At 44.4% G+C, this 23,451-nt stretch overlaps 1 pseudogene; it reads left to right on the top strand.

The window, feature by feature from the left end:
* The first annotated feature begins 9,321 nt into the window (after nt 1-9,321).
* Nucleotides 9,322-23,451, top strand: part of LOC140210980 (Y-box-binding protein 1-like) — a 188,671-nt pseudogene continuing 174,541 nt past the window's right edge.

The following is a 23,451-nucleotide window of genomic DNA, read 5'->3' as shown; positions in this document are numbered from 1 at the left end:
AATATTAGAGTGGAAATGGTTAACTGTCATTGGTGAAGTACTGATTGTGAAATAACTATATTTTTAAAACCTACTTTCTGTGAACTACGTATTTGTCCTCTTGGTTTAAAAATCTTTACATCAGTGAGATGACAGGAATGTGGGCATTGATGACCGAGGGATTAAAAGCAGGTTGCTTGAAATAATTTTTTTTGTGTATAAAACAAGTGGCCGCTCTGAACAGAATAAAAATTTCCAGCATAGAAGATAGGCCTCAGGCGACACAAAAAAAATGAGCAAGCGAAGAAAGAATTGAACTTGCTATGTCATGAAGTATACATAATATATAGAGCCTTATGTTCTGGGGCAAGCTCGCCTCTCGGGTCTGTCACTACTCCTTCTACCATCTGACTTGTTTGCTTCCAAGATTTGTATGTTGTTGTGCTCCTAATATCTGAGCTTTTCACTTTAAAGTACCTCCAGGAAAAAAAGAATATGTATTTATAAAACACGTTAATAGAGTCAAATACCCCTAGGTGGCTGGTTTGCAGAAGCACTATCAGACAAAACCTGACACCAAGACACAAAAGGAGATTGTACAGTCCATGATCATAAGCTTGGTCAAAGATATAGGAATAAAAGAAAAATGGAGGGCTATGTGGGAGGGAAAGCTTATCTAGGAGTATAAGAAGGACATCAGAGATAGGTTTTTACACAGTGTGTAAAAAAATGTAACATAAGAACATAAGAAACAGGAACAGGAGTCGGCCATCTGGCCCTTCAAACCTGCTCTACCATTCAATAAGCTCATGACTGAGCTGGCCATCTCCACCTACCTGCCTTTTCCACATAACCCTTAATTCCCTTGCTATGCAAAAATCTATCTAACCTTGTCTTAAGTATATTTACTGAGGTAGCCTCCACTGCTTCATTGGGCAGAGAATTCCACAGATTCACCATCCTCTGGGAAAAGCAGTTCCATCCTAAATCTACTCCCCCAAATCTTGAGGCTATGTCCCCTAGTTCTAGTCTCACCTACCAATGGAAACAACTTTCCTGCCTCCATCTTATCTATCCCTTTCATAATTTTATATGTTTCTATAAGGTCTCCTCTCATTCTTCAAAGTGCGTGGAATGCGCTGCTGGGGTGATGGTAGAGGCAGGTACTTTATTCTGAACATTTTGGGGACTCTTGCATAGGCACATGGGTGAGAGGACAATCGAAGGCTATGTGTGAGAGGAGAGTAAGATTAATAAACACCAGACATTCTGCAGATGTTGGGCATCAGAGTGACAACACGAAATGCTGGAAGAACTCAGCAGGCCAGGCAGCAGATATGGAGAGGAATAACCAGTCAAAATTTCGGGTCGTGTCTCTTTAGTAGGATTGGAAAGCAAAGGGGCAGAAGCCAGAATAAGGAAGTGGGGAGGGGAAGGAGAACAAGCAAGGAGGTAATAAGTGAAGCCAGGTAAAGCAGAAGGTAGGTGGGTGGGGGAAGAGCTAGCGAGAAGCTGGGAGGTGTTAGGCAGTAAATATAAAGGACCGAAGAAGGAGAAATCTGATCGGAGAGGAGGTTGGACCATGGGAGAAAGAGAAGATGAAGGAACTGATAGGCAGGTGAGGAGAAGAGAAGGGGAAAGAGGGAAACCAGAATGGGAAATGGAAGAAGGGGGAGAGGGTGAACAGCTTTTATACACGCTTTAAAAGGAAGAATAAAACTGCACCTGTGTGAGTCCCTTCACTGTCTGATGACCCTGTGTGTGACCTCTGTCTCGAAAGCTGACATCAGAATATCTTTCAAGAGGGTGAACCCTCGCAAGACACCTGGCCCTGATGGTATACCTGGTAGGGCTCTGAACATCAGCACCAGTCGACTGGTGGGAGTGTTCAAGGACGTCTTCAATCTCTCACTGCTGCAGTTGGATGTTTCAGGTGCCTCAGGTGGGCGACAATCACACCAGTGCCCAAGAAGGACAGCGCGAGAAGCCTCAACAATGATCGGAATCAGGTTTAATATCACTAGCATATGTCATGAAATTTGTTAACTTTATGACACCAGTGCAATGAAATACATGATAAATGAATATAGAGAAAAAAAGAATTACAGTAAGTATATGTATGTCTATTAAAGAGTGAAGTTAAAATAAGCAGTGCAAAAACACAGGAAAAAAGAGTAGTGAGGTAGTGTTCATGGATTCAATGTCCATTTAGAAATTGGATGGCAGAGGGGATAAGTTGTTCCTGGATTGCTGAATGTGTGCTCTCAGACCTCTGTACCTCCTTCGTGATGGTAACAATGTGAAGAGGGCATGTCCTGGGTGGTGGGGGTCCTTAATGATGGACGCCAACTTCCTAAGGCACCGGTCCTTGAAGATGTCTTGGGTACTATGGAGGCTGGTACCCATGATGGAGCTGGCTAACTTTACAACCTTCTGCAACTTTTTTGATCTTGTGCAGTATATTGAGTTATTGATACCCAGGGACCTGAAATTGGTCACTCTCTCCAATTCTGATCCCTCTATGAGGATTGGATTGTGTTCCCTCATTAGCTCAAATATCATCTATAAATTTGCCGATGACACAACTATTGCTGGCAGAATTTCAGATGGTGACAACGAGGTGTACAGGAACGAGTGGTGTCGCTGCAACAACCTTCCACTCAACATTAGTAAAACCAAGGAATTGATTGTGGACTTCAGGAAAGGAAGGACAAGGGAATGCACACCAGTCCTCATTGAAGAACCAGCAGTGGAAAGGGTGGGGTGTTTCTCACTCTCCTTTTTCTCCCTCTGTCCCTCTGAATATACCTCTTGCCTATCCTCTGGGTCCCCCCCCCCTTGTCTTTCTTCCCGGACCTCCTGTCCCATGATCCTCTCGTATCCCTTTTGCCTATCACCTGTCCAGCTCTTGGCTCCATCCCTCCCCCTCCTGTCTTCTCCTATCATTTTGGATCTCCCCCTCCCCCTCCAACTTTCAAATCCCTTACTCACTCTTCCTTCAGTTAGTCCTGACGAAGGGTCTCGGCCTGAAACATCGACTGCACCTCTTCCTACAGATGCTGCCTGGCCTGCTGCGTTCACCAGCAACTTTGATGTGTGTTGCTTGAATTTCCAGCATCTGCAGAATTCCTGTTGTTTGCGTTTAAATTCACTACTGCGAAGCCTCTTCCGGTGATGCCTACACCGAAGAAGTTTAGATCCTCTCTTCGACGGGAGTTCAGTGAAACCATCTCTCACTGCTCCCCATCTGTAATTTCTTCGGCTCTTCAACTTTTCGACCACACTTTGACTCAGACTCGCTATCACAGCCATATATCCTTTCTTGGAAAGTGCCTCCGTCGCCAACTTACTCCAGTTGGCTTTAGGATTCGTTTCCAAGCCTCTCAATTTGGACCTTCTGAGGATCCCAGGTACTCACATTTTATTGACTCTGCCTCTCGCCGCTTCTCCCGTCAAGCTCTGGAGGCGACTCTCTCTGCCATGAGGAGGTACTTGGTGTCCCTATCCCAGACCCTTCCACACCTTCGGGACACTTTCTTCGCCGTCTGTAATGGTCCTACCCGTTATTTCATCCTCCGTCGGATTCACGCCTGCAATCACCGTTTTTTTGACTTTGTCATGTTAGGCAAAGATCGCAAGATCCTACATCTACGGACTCCAAGGCCTGCTGGCCATGAAACTAGCAGGCATGAACTTCAGATTGCGGCTCCTGCCATTGATCTCGCTGGCTCCAACACCTCAGGGCATATTCAAAACCCGGACTCCAGCAACGACCATGGACACCTTCACAGCGATTGCGCAACCACCAACTGCGACGCCAGCCTTGAACTCCAGGCCGGGTCTTTATGTGCTGCTGTTGTGACTCCCGTCTCCCCTTCCCCCACCAACACCCTGCAATCCTGTCTCCTTCAGATCCCACCGTCAGCTCCTGGGTACTCAGAGGCTCCATCTTCCTCTCACCCCAACCCTCCCCTCTCCACTGACACCCCCAGCCTCCCCCTTCCGCCTCTGATCCCAGCTCTCAAGATTCCAGCCTTGAACTCCAGGCCGGGTCTTTATGTGCTGCTGTTGTGACTCCCGTCTCCCCTTCCCCCACCACCACTCCGCAGCCCCGTCTTCCTCAGATCCCACCGTCAACTCCTGGGCCCTCGGAGGCTCCATCTTCCTCTCACCCCAACCCTCCCCTCTCCACTGACACCCCCAGCCTCCCCCCTCCCCCCTCTGATCCCAGCTCTCATCCGTCCCGGATCTTTACCATCCCCTCCGACCTTCAACTGTCGGAGGCAGAATGCTCTGTCCTCAGTAAGGGCCTCACCTTTGTCTCCCTTCGTCCACACCTCAGCGAGTTCCGTGTTTGCCACAATGCGGAACTTTTCTTCTGCCGTCTCCGTCTCCGAGCCTACTTCTTCGGCAAGGACTCTTCCACCCCCACCGATGACCCCTTCTCCTGTCTTCAACCCTCCTCTTCTTCATGGACACCCCGCTCTGGTCTTCTGCCTGCTCTGGATCTCTTTATCGCTAATTGCCGACGGGACATCAACCGTCTCGACTTCACCGCACCTTGTCCCCATTCCAACCTCACTCCTTCCGAACGCTCTGCTCTCCACTCCCTCCGCACTAATCCTAACCTTATTATTAAACCCGCCGATAAGGGGGTGCTGTTGTAGTCTGGCGTACTGACCTCTACCTTGCCGAGGCACAGCGACAAGTCGCGGATACCTCCTCTTATTTACCCCTCGATCGTGACCCCCCTAGGGAGCACCAGGCCATTGTCTCCCACACCATCACCGACTTTATCCACTCAGGGGATCTCCCATCCACTGCTACCAACCTTATAGTTCCCACACCCCGCACTTCCCGTTTCTACCTCCTACCCAAGATCCACAAACCTGCCTGTCCTGGCAGACCTATTGCCTCAGCTTGCTCCTGCCCCACCGAACTCGTTTCTGCATACCTCGACACTGTTTTATCACCCCTTGTTCAATCCCTTCCGACCTATGTTCGTGACACTTCTCACGCTCTTAAACTTTTTGATGATTTTAAGTTCCCTGGCCCTCACCGCTTTATTTTCACCATGGATGTCCAGTCCTTATATACTTCCATCCCCCATCAGGAAGGTCTCAAAGCTCTACGCTTCTTTTTGGATTCCAGACCTAATCAGTTCCCCTCTACCACCACTCTGCTCCATCTAGCGGAATTAGTCCTTACTCTTAATAATTTCTCCTTTGGCTCCCCCCACTTCCTCCAAACTAAAGATGTAGCTATGGGCACCCGTATGGGTCCTAGCTATGCCTGCCTTTTTGTTGGCTTTGTGGAACAATCTATGTTCCGTGCCTATTCTGGTATCTGTCCCCCACTTTTCCTTCGCTACATCGACGACTGCATTGGCGCTGCTTCCTGCACGCATGCAGAACTCGTTGACTTTATTAACTTTGCCTCCAACTTTCACCCTGCCCTCAAGTTTACCTGGTCCAATTCCGACACCTCCCTCCCCTTTCTAGATCTTTCTGTCTCTGTCTCTGGAGACAGCTTATCCACTGATGTCTGCTATAAGCCTACTGACTCTCACAGCTATCTGGACTATTCCTCTTCTCACCCTGTCTCTTGCAAAAACGCCATCCCCTTCTCGCAATTCTTCCGTCTCCGCCGCATCTGCTCTCAGCATGAGGCTTTTCATTCTAGGACGAGGGAGATGTCTTCATTTTTTAAAGAAAGGGGCTTCCCTTCCTCCACTATCAACTCTGCTCTTAAATGCATCTCCCCCATTTCACATACATCTGCTCTCACTCCATCCTCTCGCCACCCCACTAGGAATAGGGTTCCCCTGGTCCTCACCTACCACCCCACCAGCCTCCGGGTCCAACATATTATTCTCCGTAACTTCCGCCACCTCCAACGGGATCCCACCACTAAGCACATCTTTCCCTCCCCCCCTCTCTCTGCATTCCGCAGGGATCGCTCCCTACACAACTCCCTTGTCCATTCGTCCCCCCCATCCCTCCCCATTGATCTCCCTCCTGGCACTTATCCGTGTAAGCGGAACAAGTGCTACACATGCCCTTACACTTCCTCCCTTACCACCATTCAGGGCCCCAAACAGTCCTTCCAGGTGAGGCAACACTTCACCTGTGAGTCGACTGGGGTGATATATTGCGTCCGGTGCTCCCGATGTGACCTTTTATATATTGGCGAGACCCGACGCAGACTGGGAGACCGCTTTGCTGAACATCTACGCTCTGTCCGCCAGAGAAAGCAGAATCTCCCAGTGGCCACACATTTTAATTCCACATCCCATTCCCATTCTGACATGTCTATCCACGGCCTCCTCTACTGTAAAGATGAAGCCACACTCAGGTTGGAGGAGCAATACCTTATATTCCGCCTGGGTAGCCTCCAACCTGATGGCATGAACATCGACTTCTCTAACTTCTGCTAGGCCCCACCTCCCCCTCGTACCCCATCTGTTACTTATTTTTATGCACACATTCTTTCTCTCACTCTCCTTTGTCCCTCTGAATATACCTCTTGCCCATCCTCTGGGTCCCCCCCCCCCATCTTTCTTCCCGGACCTCCTGTCCCATGATCCTCTCGTATCCCTTTTGCCAATCACCTGTCCAGCTCTTGGCTCCATCCCTCCCCCTCCTGTCTTCTCCTATCATTTTGGATCTCCCCCTCCCCCTCCAACTTTCAAATCCCTTACTCACTCTGCCTTCAGTTAGTCCCGACGAAGGGTCTCGGCCTGAAATGTCGACTGCAGCTCTTCCTACAGATGCTGCCTGGCCTGCTGTGTTCACCAGCAACTTTGATGTGTGTTGCAAGGATAAATTAACACAACAAGGATGGCGTTAATTGGAGCCATTACAACAGTTGATAGTAACACTGAAGACTGGGCAACTTATATTGAAAGAATAGAGTTATATTGTGATGCTAACAATGTTAATGCAGAAAAGAAAGCCAGCATCTTACTTAGGCTACATCCACACTAGACCGGATAATTTTGAAAACAGAGGTTTCGGGTAAAAATGACAGGCGTCCACACTAGGCATTTTTCAAAGTATCTCTGTCCACACTAAAATGGATATTTGGGTGAATCTACCGCTACTGGGCATGCGCAGACACATCTACAGAAAACAAGCGAAGAGGAAACTGTATAATATTTACGTTTCCGCGGCGGTGTTGTGCTATTTCCATTGGTCAAAGACTAGAGTACCAACAACAACAGTGAAAAGAAGTTTTCAACAATGTCTTCGAGGAATACAAAGAAAACCTTCGCTGGAAAAAGCAGACCGGACTTCTTTGTTTAGACAGTCAATGAAGTCGAGCTGTTTCTGCGAGTTACAAACGACTACAAAGTCAGCAAAGCAGTTTGAGAACGTGGAGGTGTATAACTCCAAACAAGCTATTAATGTAGACAATAAAGTAAACAACACATGCATGAAGCCGTCCTCTACCCAAGATCAACAACAGAGTGGAATCTTCTGCCGCCAGACCTGCGCAGTATTTCTGACATTAATATTTTTAAAGATAGACTCAATCAAATCAACTTAGGGGATCTAGTCAAAGAAGTTCACTTTACAATTTAACTCTCAAGCCGTTCACACTGACTGCGTGTTATAACAGCCGTCTGGCAGTGCTTGCGCAGTACCAAGCAGAAGCAGAAAAAGCATTGTTGTTGTGGTGTTGTCGTGACAGCATTTTTAAATATCTCTGTTTAACCCGTCCACACTACAACGCACAACAATCGTTTTCAAATTTACACACTCTGGAGAGTGTTTTAGAAAAGCTCCATTTTTGGAGGATGAAAACGCCGTTTCAATGTCGATGGAGGGTCAAAACGAAGAGAAAAAGATTCATTTTTAAAATTATCTGGCGTAGTGTGGACGTAGCCTAAGTGTAACGGGCACAAAAACATACGGCCTACTACGGAGTTTGTTAACCCCTGAAAAACCAGCTAACAAAATGTTCAAGCAAATAGTAGACACTCTCCAACAGCACTTAAACCCCAAACCACTGGTCATTGTTGAAAGATTTAAATTCCATGAATGGAATCAGAGCAAAAATGAAAGCATTTCTGAATATTGTGCTGAGTTGTGCAAATTATCAGAACATTGTCAATTTGGAGCTGTCTATCAGACACATTGAGGGACAGGTTAGTGTGTGGCATGCACTGTGAAACCACACAGAAGAAGTTCCTGGGTGAAAAAGACCTTACATACGAGAAAGTGCTAAACATCTCAATATCATTAGAAACAGCTGCACGAGGTGCTTCAGAGATACAACAAAAATCTCTGGAATATGCTACGAATAAAATGTCACTGCGCAGAAATGAAGGAAAGAAATGTTACCGTTGTGGGAACAGGTCACATGACCCTGATGATTGTTGGTTTAAAGACAAAGAATGCCGAAACTGTGGCAAACAAGGCCACACTGGCAGAGTATGCAAAGCTAGTAAACAGCAGGAAAAGGGCAAAATACAGAGAAACAAGAAACCCCAAGAAGGAAAATACAACAAGGTACACAAAATGAAAGAAGGCAGTTCTGATGAAAACGACTCCGATGAAAGTGAATCATCTTGTCTGCAACTTCATAGCGTGACAGAGACAGTTGATCGAAGAGTAGTAAGGATCACTCTCCACAAGTGGCAGGCGTGAAACTGAAAATGGAGTTGAACACGGGCTCAGCTTTAACAGTGATCTCTGTACACGACTACAAATGACTGTTTTCTCACATTCCTCTGAAACGACCTAAACTACTGCTAAAGATCTACACAGGACAGAAAGTGCATCCCGAAGGCAAAATTAAAGTGGTAGTGACCTACGGAGACAAAACACAGCAGCTGAATCTCTATGTACTGAAAAATGGAGCACCACCATTGCTGGGACGTGAATGGCTCAGGACAATTCAGTTGGAATGGCACACCATCAAGGCACTAGTTGTGTCAACAAAGGAGGGCAGCTCAGCGGGGAAGATGTCTGCAGCTCTCCTCTCACCCATTGTCGACTGTTACGAAAACGAGGAGGAGCTAGACACTGTCGATGATGAGGACGAACGCAGTATCCATGGCCATGACTCGGATGAAGATACAGAGGATGCAAGGGAGACAGATATTGCCAATATGCAGGATGATGAAGACTACCTGGAAGTAAAAGAGCAGTTGTACCAGGAGAAATTAACATCTCTCAAAAGACAGCTACAGCAGTTACAGGAAGGCACTTTGCAGGAGTATCAGAAAAGGATGAAGAAACTAGATCAACAATACAAGGAAAGAATTCGAAATGCAGAGCTTTTTCTGCAACTGGAGACAGAACAAGTGGAAAGGAACTATATTAGAGAGAAGAAAGTAGCGGAGAGAGTGCAGGAGCCCCCACCTCAGACCAACCCGAGCCGCAGCCACCTCACGCAGCCTGTCAACACCATGAGCGAGGCCGAGACGGAGCAGCAATCCGAACAGCAGCAGCAGCAACAGCCAGACAAACCCAAATCCCCTGGGGAGAAGAAAGTCATCGCAACAAAGCTTCTTGGACAGTAAAGTGGCTCAACATACGAAATGGATATGGATTCATCAACAAGAATGATACAAAGGAAACACGAGGAAGTCTGCAGATGCTGGAAATTCAAGCAACACACACACAATACTGGTGGAACATAGCAGGCCAGGCAGCATCTCTAGGAAGAGGTACAGTTGACGTTTCAGGCTGAGACCCTTCATCAGGACTAACTGAAAGAAGAGATAGTAAGAGATTTGAAAGTGGGAGAGGGAGGGGGAGATCCAAAATGTTAGGAGAAAACAGAAGGGGGAAGGATGGAGCTAAGAGCTGGAAAGTTGATTGGCAAAAGGGATACGAGGCTGGAGATGGGAGAGGATCATGGGATGGGAGGCCTAGGGAGAAAGAAAGGGGGTGGGAAGCCCAGAGGATGGGCAAGGAGTTATAGTGAGAGGGACAGAGGGAGAAAAAAGAGAGAGAAAATAAATAAATAAATAAGGGAAGGGGTACGAAGAGGAGGTGGAGCATTAACAGAAGTGAGTGAAGTCAATGTTCATGCTATCAGGTTGGAGGCTGCCCATACGGAATACAAGATGTTGTTCTTATATTCCCCTCCCCCTCCCACTTTAAAATCTCTTACTATCTCTTCTTTCAGTTAGTCCTGACGAAAGGTCTCAGCCCGAAATGTCGACTGTACCTCTTCTTAGAGATGCTGCCTGGCCTGCTGCATTCACCAGCAACTTTTTATGTGTGTTGATACAAAGGAAGATGTGTTTGTACATCAGACAGCTATGAAAAAGAATAACCCACGGAAATACCTCCGCAGTGTTGGATATGGTGAAACTGTGGAGTTCGACGTAGTGGGGGGTGAAAAGGGTGCAGAAGCAGCAAACATAACTGATCCCGGAGGAGTTCCAGTCCAAGGGAGCCGATAGGCTGCGGACAGAAATCGTTATCGTCGCTACAACCCTCGCCATCGAGGTCCACCACGCAATTACGAACAGAACATTGAAGGTGGAGAGAAAGGAGATGGAGCAGAGACAGCAACAGATAGAGAAAACCAAGATTATCAAAATCAACAACATCACCCTCCTTACAGAAGACAGCATTACTCACCTTAAACAACAGGAATTCTACACCTTATATTCCGTCTGGGTAGCCTCCAACCTGATGGCATGAACATCGACTTCTCTAACTTCCGCTAATGCCCCACCTCCCCCTTGTACCCCATCCATTATTTATTTTTATACACACATTCTTTCTCTCACTCTCCTTTTTCTCCCTCTGTCCCTCTGACTATACCCCTTGCCCATCCTCTGGTTCTCCCCCCCCCCACCCCTTGTCTTTCTCCCCGGACCTCCTGTCCCATGATCCTCTCGTATCCCTTTTGCCTATCACCTGTCCAGCTCTTGGCTCCATCCCTCCCCCTCCTGTCTTCTCCTATCATTTTGGATCTCCCCCTCCCCCTCCCACTTTCAAATCTCTTACTCACTCTTCCTTCAGTTAGTCCTGATGAAGGGTCTCAGCCTGAAACGTCGACTGTACATCTTCCTAGAGATGCTGCCTGGCCTGCTGCGTTCACCAGCAACTTTGATGTGTGTTACTCACCTTACTTTGTTCATGGTCGCTATGGTCGCTGCCCACAATATAACGATCAGCTTCAGGGAGAAATTGTTGAGGGGGGTGAAATAAATGAAAACCAGGTTGCTGGAGGAGAAGGTAAACCTAACAGAGGACAAAATCAATTCCATTCAAACAGAACAGCTTTCGCACAAGGTAAATCTTGAACCAATCATTTCCTCCATTGAGAATCATACACTTAATCCTTTGCAGGAAAGTATCTTTTGCATGTAGATATTTTGAATCCTCAGCCAATGTGTCTTGTTTTGCACAGAGAAGGTTGGGAAACAGGTTCAAAACAGAAGTGAATTCCGGCAACAAACTGTAAGGTTTCTATTGTTGTATTTTCACACGTGTTGAATGTTTATCTGAAGAAATTCTCCCTCTTGAGTCAGACAGATAGCACTGCAGATAACCCTTACTATCGGCAAAACTGTACTTTAACAGCAGCTTAAGAACAATGGAACGAACAACAGGATTTCGATCAACTGTGAAATCAAATGGTGAAAGATTACTGGTAAAGTACTAATCTTTCTGTGAGTCATTGGATTGCTGCGACTTTTGAATAACTAGGAGAGACAGCAGATCACCAACCACTTCTTTTGTTGGTGGCAAGTCACCTTTGAAGCAGACCGTGGAAACTCCCTATTCTCAGAGGTCAACTTTTGTGACTTTTATATGGAAATCTGTATTAAAACAAACAAGTTTATTGACAGACGTTACCCAGAGGGGCAGAGAAGACCCCTCCAGAGACTTGAGTTATAGATAGATAGATAGATAGATAGATAGATAGATATATAAATAGACATACTTTATTGATCCCGAGGGAAATTGGCTTTCGTTACAGCCGCACCAACCAAGAACAGAGTACAAACATAGCAATACAAAACCACAAACAATCAAATAATAATATGTAAACCATGCCAGATGAAAATAAATTCAGGACCAGCCCATTGGCCCAGGGTGTCCAAGCCTCCAAAGGAGGAGCTGCAAAGTTTGATGGCCACAGGCAGGAATGACTTCTCATGACGCTCAGTGCTGCATCCCGGTGGAATGAGTCTCTGGCTGAATGCACTCCTGTGCTCAACGGTGTGAATGATGTTACACGCCGACGTCATTATAATAATAATTATTATGTTACCTTATTATAATTTGATATTATTAAATAATTGGTAAGTGTTTGTGTGTTAAGGGTACACATATTGTTTATCATAGTGACCCCAGTAAAAAAAACAGTTGATACACTGTTAAAATAAAAGGGGAGGAGTGTACCATATAACCTACTGTATAATATAGGGCTACTTTATGTTGTACTAATACATTGTATCGAGCATGCGCTATTAGCCACGTATTGATCTGTATATATGTGTTCAGTTCAGGTTCCGTAAGCAAAAGCCCTTGTTAACTTAGCTCCAGTCTCTAGCATTTTTTTATTAATGATATTGTTATGTAAATGGCCTCATACACAACGATACCTAATTAAACTACTAACCTAATGTCTTTGGAATGTGGGAGTAAACCAGAGCACCCAGAGGAAACCCACATGGGAAGAATGTATTCCTTGTAGACAGCAATAGAACTGAATCTGGGTTGCTGACACTGTAAGGGTGTTATGCTAATTGCTACGATACCATGCCACCTCTACAATATGAAACCTAAAGCTACCTGAGAGGCTTTCTTTTTTTTCTTTTATTATGTTAATTACTTATTATTTAGTTATGTAGAGTACTTATAATTTCATGTTAGTTTATACTTATGTTAACTAATATTCATTGTGTTTGTAATGTATGGTGCTGCTGCTGCTGCAAAAAGCTAATTTTCATTGCATTTAAACCCTGGGTATATACATTCAGTGGCCACTTTATTAGGTACACCTGTACATTTGCTCATTAATGCAAATATCTAATCAGCCAATCATGTCACAGCAACTCAATGCATAAAAGCATACAAACATGGTCAAGGGGTTCAGCTGTATTCAGATTGAACATCAGAAAGGGAAGAAATGTGATTTAAATGACTTTAACTGTGGAATGACTGTTTGTGCCAGATAAAGTGGCTGAGTATCTCAAAAACTGCTGATCTCCTGGGATTTTCACATACAACAGTCTCTAGACTTTGCAGAAGATGGTGAAAAAAACCAAAAAAAACCCATCAAGTATGTGGCAATTCTGTGGGTGAAAATGCCTTTTTAATGAGAGAGTTAAGAGGAGAATGGCCAGACTGGTTCAGGCTGACAGGAAGGCAACAGTAACTCAAATAACCACATGTTAAAACAGTGTGTGCAGAAGAGCATCGCTCAACGCACATGCCAAACCTTGAACTGGATGAGCTACAGGAGCAGAAGACCATGAATGTCCTCTTAGTGGCCACTTTATTAGGTACAGGAGGTACCAAACAAAATGGCCACTGTGTGTGGAGTACTGTGTAAAGTACATATATATATATATAGCTAGCGTGCCTAAGACTTCTGCACAGTACTGTATTTGTCAATATGGAGTGGAGAGTGAGCTTGTAAATTTGGCAGGAGCAAAGGATGTTGGAAATGGCGAGGGTGGAGTGCCATGGGAGAGATGTGGGACAAGTGTCAGAGGAGGAGTCCCAGCGGTGGGGGGTTACACGGGGACAGACACACCCAGCCCTGAGACACCAGGCAGAGTAATTTGATACCAAACAATTGGTTTATCAATCATTACAGAATGTCTCTCTTGTTCTTCCCACTCCCTCCCCTCTCCCTTTCCCTTTTCCCAACCATGATTCCCTTCTCCCTTCCCCTTTCCCACTCTCAGTCCACAACAGAGACCTATGTCAGAATCAGGCTTACATATATCATAAAAATTTTTTGTGGCAGTGGTACAGTGCAATACATAAAATCACTACAGTACTGGACAAAAGTCTTAGGCACCCTAGCTGTATATATGTACTTAAGACTTTTGCACTGTACTATCTACCTAAGACAATAAACTTGAACTTTAACTTCACTCTTCCCAATATCTACTGGAGGACATTTCTACAATTTAGTTAGTAGATATCAGCAAGGAACCTGTCAGTTTAAATTATCACACGCATAGACAGCTGGAGGAACTCAGCAGGCGAGGCAGCATCTATAGAGGGAAATAAATAGTTGACATTTCAGGCAACAGGACTCTTGATCCTCATTTCCCTCCATAGATGCTGAGTTTCTCCAGCACCTTGTGTGTGTGTGAGGCTCATGATATCCATCATCTGCAGAATCTCTTGTGTGGTGCTTTAAAGGAGGCAAAGGGGCATGTAGGTGGGAGGAGAAACACTCATACTTCATCTGTGTATACTTCAACCTAATAGTGCAAACATCGATTTCTCTAATTTCAGGTGATTTCTGTACTCTTCCTCCTTCTCTTTTTTGCCATTCCCTGTTCCGGATATTTTCTCATCCCTTCTTCTCCTTACCTGTCCATCACCTCCCTCTGATGTCCTTTATTTTTTCATGATCTGCTGTTCTCTCCTCTTCATCCCTTTATCTCTTCCACTCATCATCTCCCAACTTCTTACTTCATCCTGTCACGTGACTGGCAACAATGAATATAGAATTGAGTCAAGTTTTATAAAAACAATCAAACATTTATTAAACTCTGCTCAATATAAAAAATAAACAAACGAAAATCTTAATCGGAAGCAAACTGCTATGCGGCCATTTAACAAACCGCCACTCAGAACTAGTTCTTAAAGCGATAAATGCGAAAACAGTTCTTAAAGTGGTCAATTCAAACACAGTTCTTAAAATGGTAAATTTGAAAGTCCAAGAGATTTATACAGTCAATTAGGAGAGACTTTCCTGAAGTAAAGAATTCCTCGAAGACACGACATCACTGCCAGTCCCAGCCGGATCCTGCCTTGTCTGCAGGATTCGCGACGACGGAAATAAAACTGTTTAAAGGCACTGACCTTTCCCTCTGGATACTGCATAGCCTTTTCTGCTGCTTTTAGCAGAGGCTATCTCATGCAGATCACTCTTCCTTGAACAAATTCAATAATAGTCAATCCCATCCAAAACTGCTGAATGACGCCTTCAGGCTCCTGTCTTCACTCTCCAATATTACTGAAAAGATACATCAACAAACCTGGCAGCGATTGGTTAAACTGCTGGCCCAACACTTTTGTACCTTACAATAGAATGTAAGACTCCATTTTAAAACTGTACTGCATCATGAGATTAATAAGCAGTGTAGCAGAGTGTCTGACTGACGATCTAACTGAAAACTAGCTGCGTCACCAGGGGTCTACCTGGAGGGAACAGGTCATCACATGACCTCACATCGGCGGGAAAATTACATCATGTGACCTCTGCAAGACCATTACATCATCCTCATAAGACAGTCACAAGATATCCATGAGGTATGTAACAATTCCCTCTGCCCCACGTGCCCACTTTACCCCTCTCTTGGTTTCACATATCACCTGCCAACTTGTACTCCTTCACCACCCCCCCCCCACCACCTTATCGGGGCTGCTGCCTCCTTCCTTTACAGATCTGATGAAGGATCTGAGCCCGAAACATTGACAGTTTATTCCCCTCCATAAGTGCCGTCTGACATGCTGAGTTCCTCCAGCATTCTGTGTGTGTTGAGTAGATCAGATGTTGTTCCCAGATGTTGAGAGAATCGGGGACAAAGAATTTAGCCGTGTAAAGTGTTGCTGAGATGTGAGAATATGAAAATATCTAAGGAGGCCGAAGACAGAGAGACCCGAATAGGAGTTGGCTGGACACTTCAAAGAACAGTGAAGAACAAAGAATATCCTACTTGCCATCAAGGGCATATATACAGAAATGTGCCAGAAAAGGGCCCGTCACATCTGTCAGAGTCAGGCTCCGCTGTTTTAAGACGGTGCTACTGAAGATCAGCAACGGCTTACTGATGGTTCATAAAGCAAGAAATACAACTAAGTACTTCATTAACAACACTTTTTTCTGTGAAAATTATGGTAAACAGTGAAGCGGAGAGTGAAGGCGAGACGGACTCAAGGGTTGAGGCCTGCGGGTGAGAGGCGGAGTCAAAACGAGGTCAAGGAGAAGTGGTTGGAGTGAGGTCAAGACATGATCGAGACGGAGTCGGGGTGTGTGAAGCAGAGCAAAGTCGGATTGGAGGAGTTTGGAGCCCATCCACCTAAATTGAGAGTGAGCTTGGTTTGATCTATGCACTGGGTTGATTTGAAAAGGTCGGATATGGGCTGGAATATAGTGGCAGACCTCAGGCCTAGAAGATATCAAAGTGACAGGGCCCAGGTCCAGTACAAAGGTGACACGGTGCTTGGACAATTTAAATGCTGGGTGGGATGGATTGAAAAGGCCAGGTGCCCCATGATGTTACTCTGCTCTCCATGGCACTGAGCCTGAGTCTACGGCCTGCTCTGGCTGCTGCGGGCTTCATGCCTGCGAACTTGGTTTTGCTCCACTGTGTGATGAACTAAGTCTGAGGCTGTGGGCCTGCTCTGGCTTTGTGTCTATGGACTCATTTTTGTTCTAAATGCTGTTGCTTGCTTTCATCATTTGCATGGTTTGTGTTTCTCTCTCTCTCTCTCTCTCTCTCACACACACACACACACACACACACACACACACACACACACACATGGTGTTTGTTAGTCTTTTTTTAATGGTTCTTTTGGGTTTCTTGTTTTGTGGTTGTCTGTAAGTAGGTGAATCTCAAGGTTGTATAATTTATGATTTTTCTTTGCACTGCATTGGATCTGGAGTAACAATTATTTTATTTTTATTTACACGTGTGCCAAAAATGACATAAAAAAATCTTGAACTATGCCACATTTTCAGAAGCTTGCATGGTAAATTGTGAAACCAGCCTTAAGCTCGACCGAAGTCAATTTACAATCCAAATTTATTCTATTGGAAAAGTGATTTATTGAGGCAATGCAGAGAGATGGGTTGCAGAAGAGCCGGAAAATATCTCATGTATCTCTGTATCACTGAAAAAGCAGTAAGTAAGCTGATGGAAACATTGTGAATACAAGGTTATGTTTAGCCAACCTTGAAAGTTTTGTCGCAGTCTGAGCAAAGTCATTTTTATTGGACTTGCTACCTGTCACTACGTTTATATTCATATGTGTAAATATATATATATATAATGTGTGTGTGTATGTGTATACACACACACACACACACACACACACACACACACACACACACACACACACACAGTGATTGAAAAGTTCGTGGCGTGTGGTAGAAGGGGTCAATTTTAGAAAGCCTAGCACATTTATTTTTCAACATAGTCCCCTCCTACATTTACACACTTAGCCCAGTGGTTGTGGAGCATATGGATCTTGGACCTTCAGAAAGCGGTCCACAGCAGGGGTGATTGATAGGTTCGTGGCCTAAGGTAAAAGAAGATGAATTATATGGCTCTCGTTGCATGAACATGCAGGCCAATTCTTTGAGTGATTATGCAGAAAGTTTAAAGTTAATAACTCGTAAGTTAACTCATCAGGGGCGATTGATAAATTCGTGGCCTAAGGTAGAAGGAGATGAGTTATTAACTTCAAACTTTCTGCATGATCACTCAAAGAGTTGACCTACTTGTGCCTGTAACAAGAGCTGTATAACTCATACCCTTCTACTTTAGGCCACGAACTTATCAATCACCCCTTTTTTGTGTGTGTGTGTGCATATATGTAGATTTATATATTTTATATATACACACACACAGACACATACACACACACACATATATATATATAAAATATATAATTCTACATAATTTACCAAAGAGAGAGCAATAATTCAAGTCTTAAGTCACGTGTCCTACCAATAATCGAATGGCTGTCCTGCCACAACAAAAGATCAGTCATTTTTTTAATGCCTCTGACTACCTGGTGGGTATAGGGCTGTCAATGACTCTAAGATTTAACTTAATAAAGTTTCCCAATATGTGCTTGCAAAAAGAAAATAGAAACTTCATCCAGGATGCTTGTAGTACATTAAATATTTGAGACGTCAGCTTGAGCCTGAACATAATGATTGTGATTCTTCCCCAATAACTTCAGAAAGGCCAAACTGTTCAACGGAAAATCTAAAGCAAACTCTTAAGTTTATAATGATGAATAATAAAGTGCTTATTGCAAATGAAGATTTTGCGAACTGGCAGACCTCAGTATAATCCTTACTGTAACAAAACAATAAATGAATTTGTATTTATGCAGGCAAAATGGAAAATATGCCCTCATTCTTTTGGAACTGGATTCAATCAATTAAAATGATAAAATGTCACAAGGGGATAAACACAAGCAAATTGTTGGAAGTCAGAAGCATCTTGTATAAATCACTGATTGCCATCATACATTAATTAAGCCTGTTCTAGCCTCTGTTTCTCTCAATCGCGTGCAAATAACAAATAGTCCATTCGGGGCAATTATAGTGAAGTGATCATATTGCATGAAGGTGGGGAAATGGGAAAGGTTTGGACTATTCTAAATAATTAAAATACTCAAGTTTGTTTTCCATTATTGCCTGTAATTTATTAATTTAAGTGGTTTTAATAGTATAAAATAATTAGTAAATAACCCAACAACCTACTATACATTGTAGAAACCAAATGCAGATTAGGGCGACTGCCTTGTGGAGCACATGTGTATGGACACAAGGCAGAATGTGAACATTCTGTCGCTTCGTAATATAAAGCTTCATCCCATGCATACACACAACATGCTGGAGGAGCTCAAAAAGTCAGGTAGCATCTATGGTGGGGAACAAACAGTAGACGTTTCAGGACAAGACCCTTCACAACCTGAAATGATGACTGTTTATTCCTCTCCATTGATGCTGCCTGACCTGTTTTCCCAGCATTTTATATGTTTCGCTGGATTTCCAGCATCTGTAGAATCCCTGTGTATAGTGATTCTCCATCCTGTGCTCCCTTTGACCTATGGGCCTGTGCTATCCTGCACTGTTCTAGTTCGGCTGAGGAGCAGCCCCTCATCTTCCCAATGGGTGTATTGCAGTTTCCAATCTGAATGGCTTCATTTGACTCGCTTTCTCTGTTTTGTCAGAATTGGCCATATCTGCTGTAGGTTATTCATTTACAATATTATCTCAGTTCTTCCTCTCTCTCTCACTGTCTGTGCTGGGCATTCAGTACAGCTCTGTTCTTCACTTCTACTACATTCTGTTGTTGGTGTTTTCTCTCAGATTTTAAGAGTCCTTCTTTGTTCTCTCTCCCCCTCTCTTTACCCCTCCTCCTCTCCTCCTTCCTTCCCCTCCCTGTCCTCCCTTTTCCATCCTCCCCTCCCACCCCCTCCCCTTCCCATTCTCATCTCTTCCCCCTCTCTTCCCCTCCCCCCATTCTCCCTTCTCCATCTTCCCTTCCCCCTCTCTCATCTTCCCCCCATCCCTCCCCCTCCCTCTCTCATTCATTGACCTTATTAATCTATTAACCTCGAGGTTGCCATGGAGGATAATCAGTTAGAAACCATAGAAACCATAGAAACCATAGAAAAACTACAGCACAGAAACAGGCCTTTTGGCCCTTCTTGGCTGTGCCGAACCATTCTCTGCCTAGTCCCACTGACCTGCACATGGACCATATCGCTCCATACACCTCCCATCCATGTATCTGTCCAATTTATTCTTAAATGTTAAAAAAGAACCCGCATTTACCACTTCGTCTGGCAGCTTATTCCATACTCCCACCACTCTCTGTTAAACTTTTCCCCACTCACTCTTAACCCATGTCCTCTGGTTTTTTTCTCCCCTTGCCTCAGTGGAAAAAACCTGCTTGCATTCACTCTATCTATACCCATCATAATTTTATATACCTCTATCAAATCTCCCCTCATTCTTCTACGCTCCAGGGAATAAAGTCCTAACCTATTCAACCTTTCTCTGTAACTGAGTTTCTCAAGTCCCGGCAATATCCTTGTAAACCTTCTCTGCACTCTTTCAACCTTATTTATATCCTTCCTGTAATTTGGTGACCAAAACTGAACACAATACTCCAGATTCGGCCTCACCAATGCCTTATACAACCTCACCATAACATTCCAACTCTTATACTCAATACTTTGATTAATAAAGGCCAATGTACCAAAAGCTCTCTTTACGACCCTATCTACCTGTGACGCCACTTTTAGGGAATTTTGTATCTGAATTCCCAGATCCCTCTGTTCTACTGCACTCTTCAGTGCCTTACCATTAACCCTGTATGTTCTACCTTGGTTTGTCCTTCCAAAGGGCAACACCTCACACTTGTCTGTATTAAACTCCATCTGCCATTTTTCGGCCCATTTTTCCAGCTGGTCCAAGTCCCTCTGCAGGCTCTGAAAACCTTCCTCACTGTCTACTACACCTCCAATCTTTGTATCATCAGCAAATTTGCTGATCCAATTTACCACATTATCATCCAGATCATTGATATAGATGACAAATAACACTGATCCCTGTGGCACACCACTAGTCCCAGGCCTCCACTTGGAGAAGCAATTCTCTACTACCACTCTTTGGCTTCTTCCATTGAGCCAATGTCTAATCCAATTTACCACCTCTAGTGACTGAATTTTCCTAACTAACCAGTTGAAGAAGTTATCTGGTTGATAGATTAATAATGGCTCTTATAGCCTTTTCCTTTCGTCTGTCTATCTCTCCCCTGCCCCAATGCAAATTGAAGCTATATCGTTTTCTCTATTTTTCACTTCTGAAGAGGAGTCTTTGACCTGGAATGTTAACTCTGTTCCCCTTTCTGTAAAATGTTTCCTGTCCTGCTGAAGGCCCCCAGTATTTTTGGCTTATTCATTTCGAACTGCAATCGATAATTTATTTATTTTGTTATTTTGTTTAGAAGTATGGCGCTCAACAGCCCCTCCCAACTCAATGAGCTGCACCACTCGGCAACCCATCTAATTAACCCTAGCCTAATCACAGGACAATTTACAATGACCAATTAACCTATGAACCGGTATGTCTTTGGAATGTGTGTGCAAACTGGAGCAGCCGGAGGAATTCCAAGCAGGGAAAACATACAAACTTCTTACAGACGCAGTCGAATTGAACCCTGAACTGCGACATCTCAATCCGTAATAACATCGCACTAGCCACTATACTACCATACCACTCCCAGTGCTCTGCAGATTATAGAGTGGGTAATGTGGGTCATGGTGTTTTGCTTTTGTTGACTATCTCAGGTAATTAAATTTAGTTTCCTCTCCTTACACAAAAAGCTCGAGTATACTTGTTAATGTGCTTGTATTTGCTGAAAAAGGGAGGGAGACTAACTGGTTTGAATTGCTTCCTTCCTCTGTGATTAAGGTGCATTATATTAACAAGTACTAAATTATCATATGGTTACTGGTACTGTTAAAATTCCACACGTAATCCTTCAAAGCAAGTTTAATACACAATAATTGTGCAAAGCTACAAGTTCTTTGAAATAACATGCTGAGGGAAATTTGTACAAAGCAGGGAGTAAACCAGCCAATGTATTCTGCAGATCTGGAGCTGATGGATTATTGCTTTATACGCTGAATTTATTGCATTAAGCAAAATTCTGGATGAACTCAGCAGATCAGGCAACATCTGTAGAGGTAAATGGACAGTCGATGTTTCAGGTCAAGACATTTTATCAGTCCAGATTATGAGTCTCAACCCAAAATATCAGCTGTCCATATCTCTCCACAGATACAGCCGGACCTGTTGAGTTCCTCTAGCATTTTGCTTGTTGCTCCAATTTCAGCTCTACAGGCTTTCGTGTCTTGACTCTGAATTTGTTGTTTGATTTAGACATTAACTACATGCATCATTTGACGATGGCACAGTGGTGTTGGAGGAGCAACACCTCATATACCGTCTAGGTAGTCTCCAGCCCTCTGGTATGAACATAGAATTCTCCAACTTCCGATAATTCCCTCCCCCTCCCTTACCCTATCCCTATTTCACTCTCCCCCAGCTGCCTACCATCTCCCTCATGGTTCCACCTCCTTCTACTACCCATTGTGTTTTCCCCTATTTTTTCTTCACCTTTCCTGCCTATCTGCTCCCTGCCTCCCCTCCCCCACCCCTTTATCTTTCCCCTTACCGGTTTTTCACCTGCCAGCCTTCTCCTTCCCACCCTCCCCCCACATTCTTTATAGGGCCTCCGCCCCTTCCCTCTACAGTCCTGATGAAGGGTTCCGGCCCGAAACGTCGACTGATCATTTCCACGGATGCTGCCCGACCTGCTGAGTTCCTCCAGCGTGTTGTGAGTGTTGCTTTGACTCCGGCATCTGCAGATTATTTTGTGCTTACAGTGGTGTAGTGGTTAGCACAATTGCTGTACAGCAGTAGTGATCACTGAAAGAGGCTCGATTCCCATCGCTCTGGGGAGTTTGTATGTTCTCTCCATGATCCTATGGGTTTCCTCCTAGTACTCCGGTTTCCTTGCACATTCCAAAGACGTATAGGTTAAGGTTAGGGTTAGTGATTTGAGGGCATGCTATACCGGCGTTGGAAGTATGGTGTCATTTATGGGCTGCCCCCCCCAGCTCAAATCTCAAACTGTGTTACTCATTGACACATTTCCCTGTATGTTACCATGTACATGGTATAAATAATGTTAATCTGTAAGCAATGTTATTTTGATCAGCAAGATCCAACTCGATGATTCGAATAGTATTCTGGTTGGATTATCTAGGGACAGATGAGAGTTGGGTAGATGAGAGGCATGTGCTAAAGTATTAGCATAATAAATCTGTCAACTTCACTAACTAGAGACCTGTCCAAAGTAAACAGCCACTGGACTATCATACTGTGTGCTTTCCCGGCTGATGCATGACTTTAGATGGAAAAGTATGCCTTTTATAGGAGACGTCCTATTCAGACTCTTGAAACAAAAATGTGAGCTGCTCAGAACTGGTAGGGATGAACCTGTCTCTGTCCCGGTGTGTGGTCTGAACGTAAGGTGTGCCTCAAGTTAGCATCCTTCGAGAGAAGTTTCTCTACACATTCATTTACACATTGGGATCACAAGAGATTCTGCTGATGCTAGAAATCCAGGGTAGCATGCATAAAATGCTAGAGCAACTCAGCAGGTGAGAGAACATCTAAGGAGAGGAATTAACAATTAATGTTTTGGGCTGAGACTTTTCACTCAGACTGAAAAGGAAGAGAAAAGAAGCCAGAATAAGAAGGTGGGAGAGGGGGAGGAGTACAAGCTGGCAGGTGAGGGGGGTAGGTGGGTGAAAATAGAAAGCTGGGAGGTGAGAGGAGGTAAAGAATCAAGGTTTTCAGCCCTTTACCTTTTCCACCTATCACCTTCCCAATTGGCTCGAAGGTAGGAAGATTGTTTCTCAGACTGGACGCAACATGATTTGTGGTGTGCCTCGGGGGTTGATGCTGGGCCCATTGTGCTGC

This window comes from Mobula birostris, chromosome 2 (assembly GCF_030028105.1).
Source record: "Mobula birostris isolate sMobBir1 chromosome 2, sMobBir1.hap1, whole genome shotgun sequence".
Lineage (NCBI taxonomy): Eukaryota > Metazoa > Chordata > Chondrichthyes > Myliobatiformes > Myliobatidae > Mobula > Mobula birostris.
The sequence above is the reverse complement of the archived record's forward strand: the minus strand, read 5'-3'. Positions and strand labels throughout refer to the sequence as shown.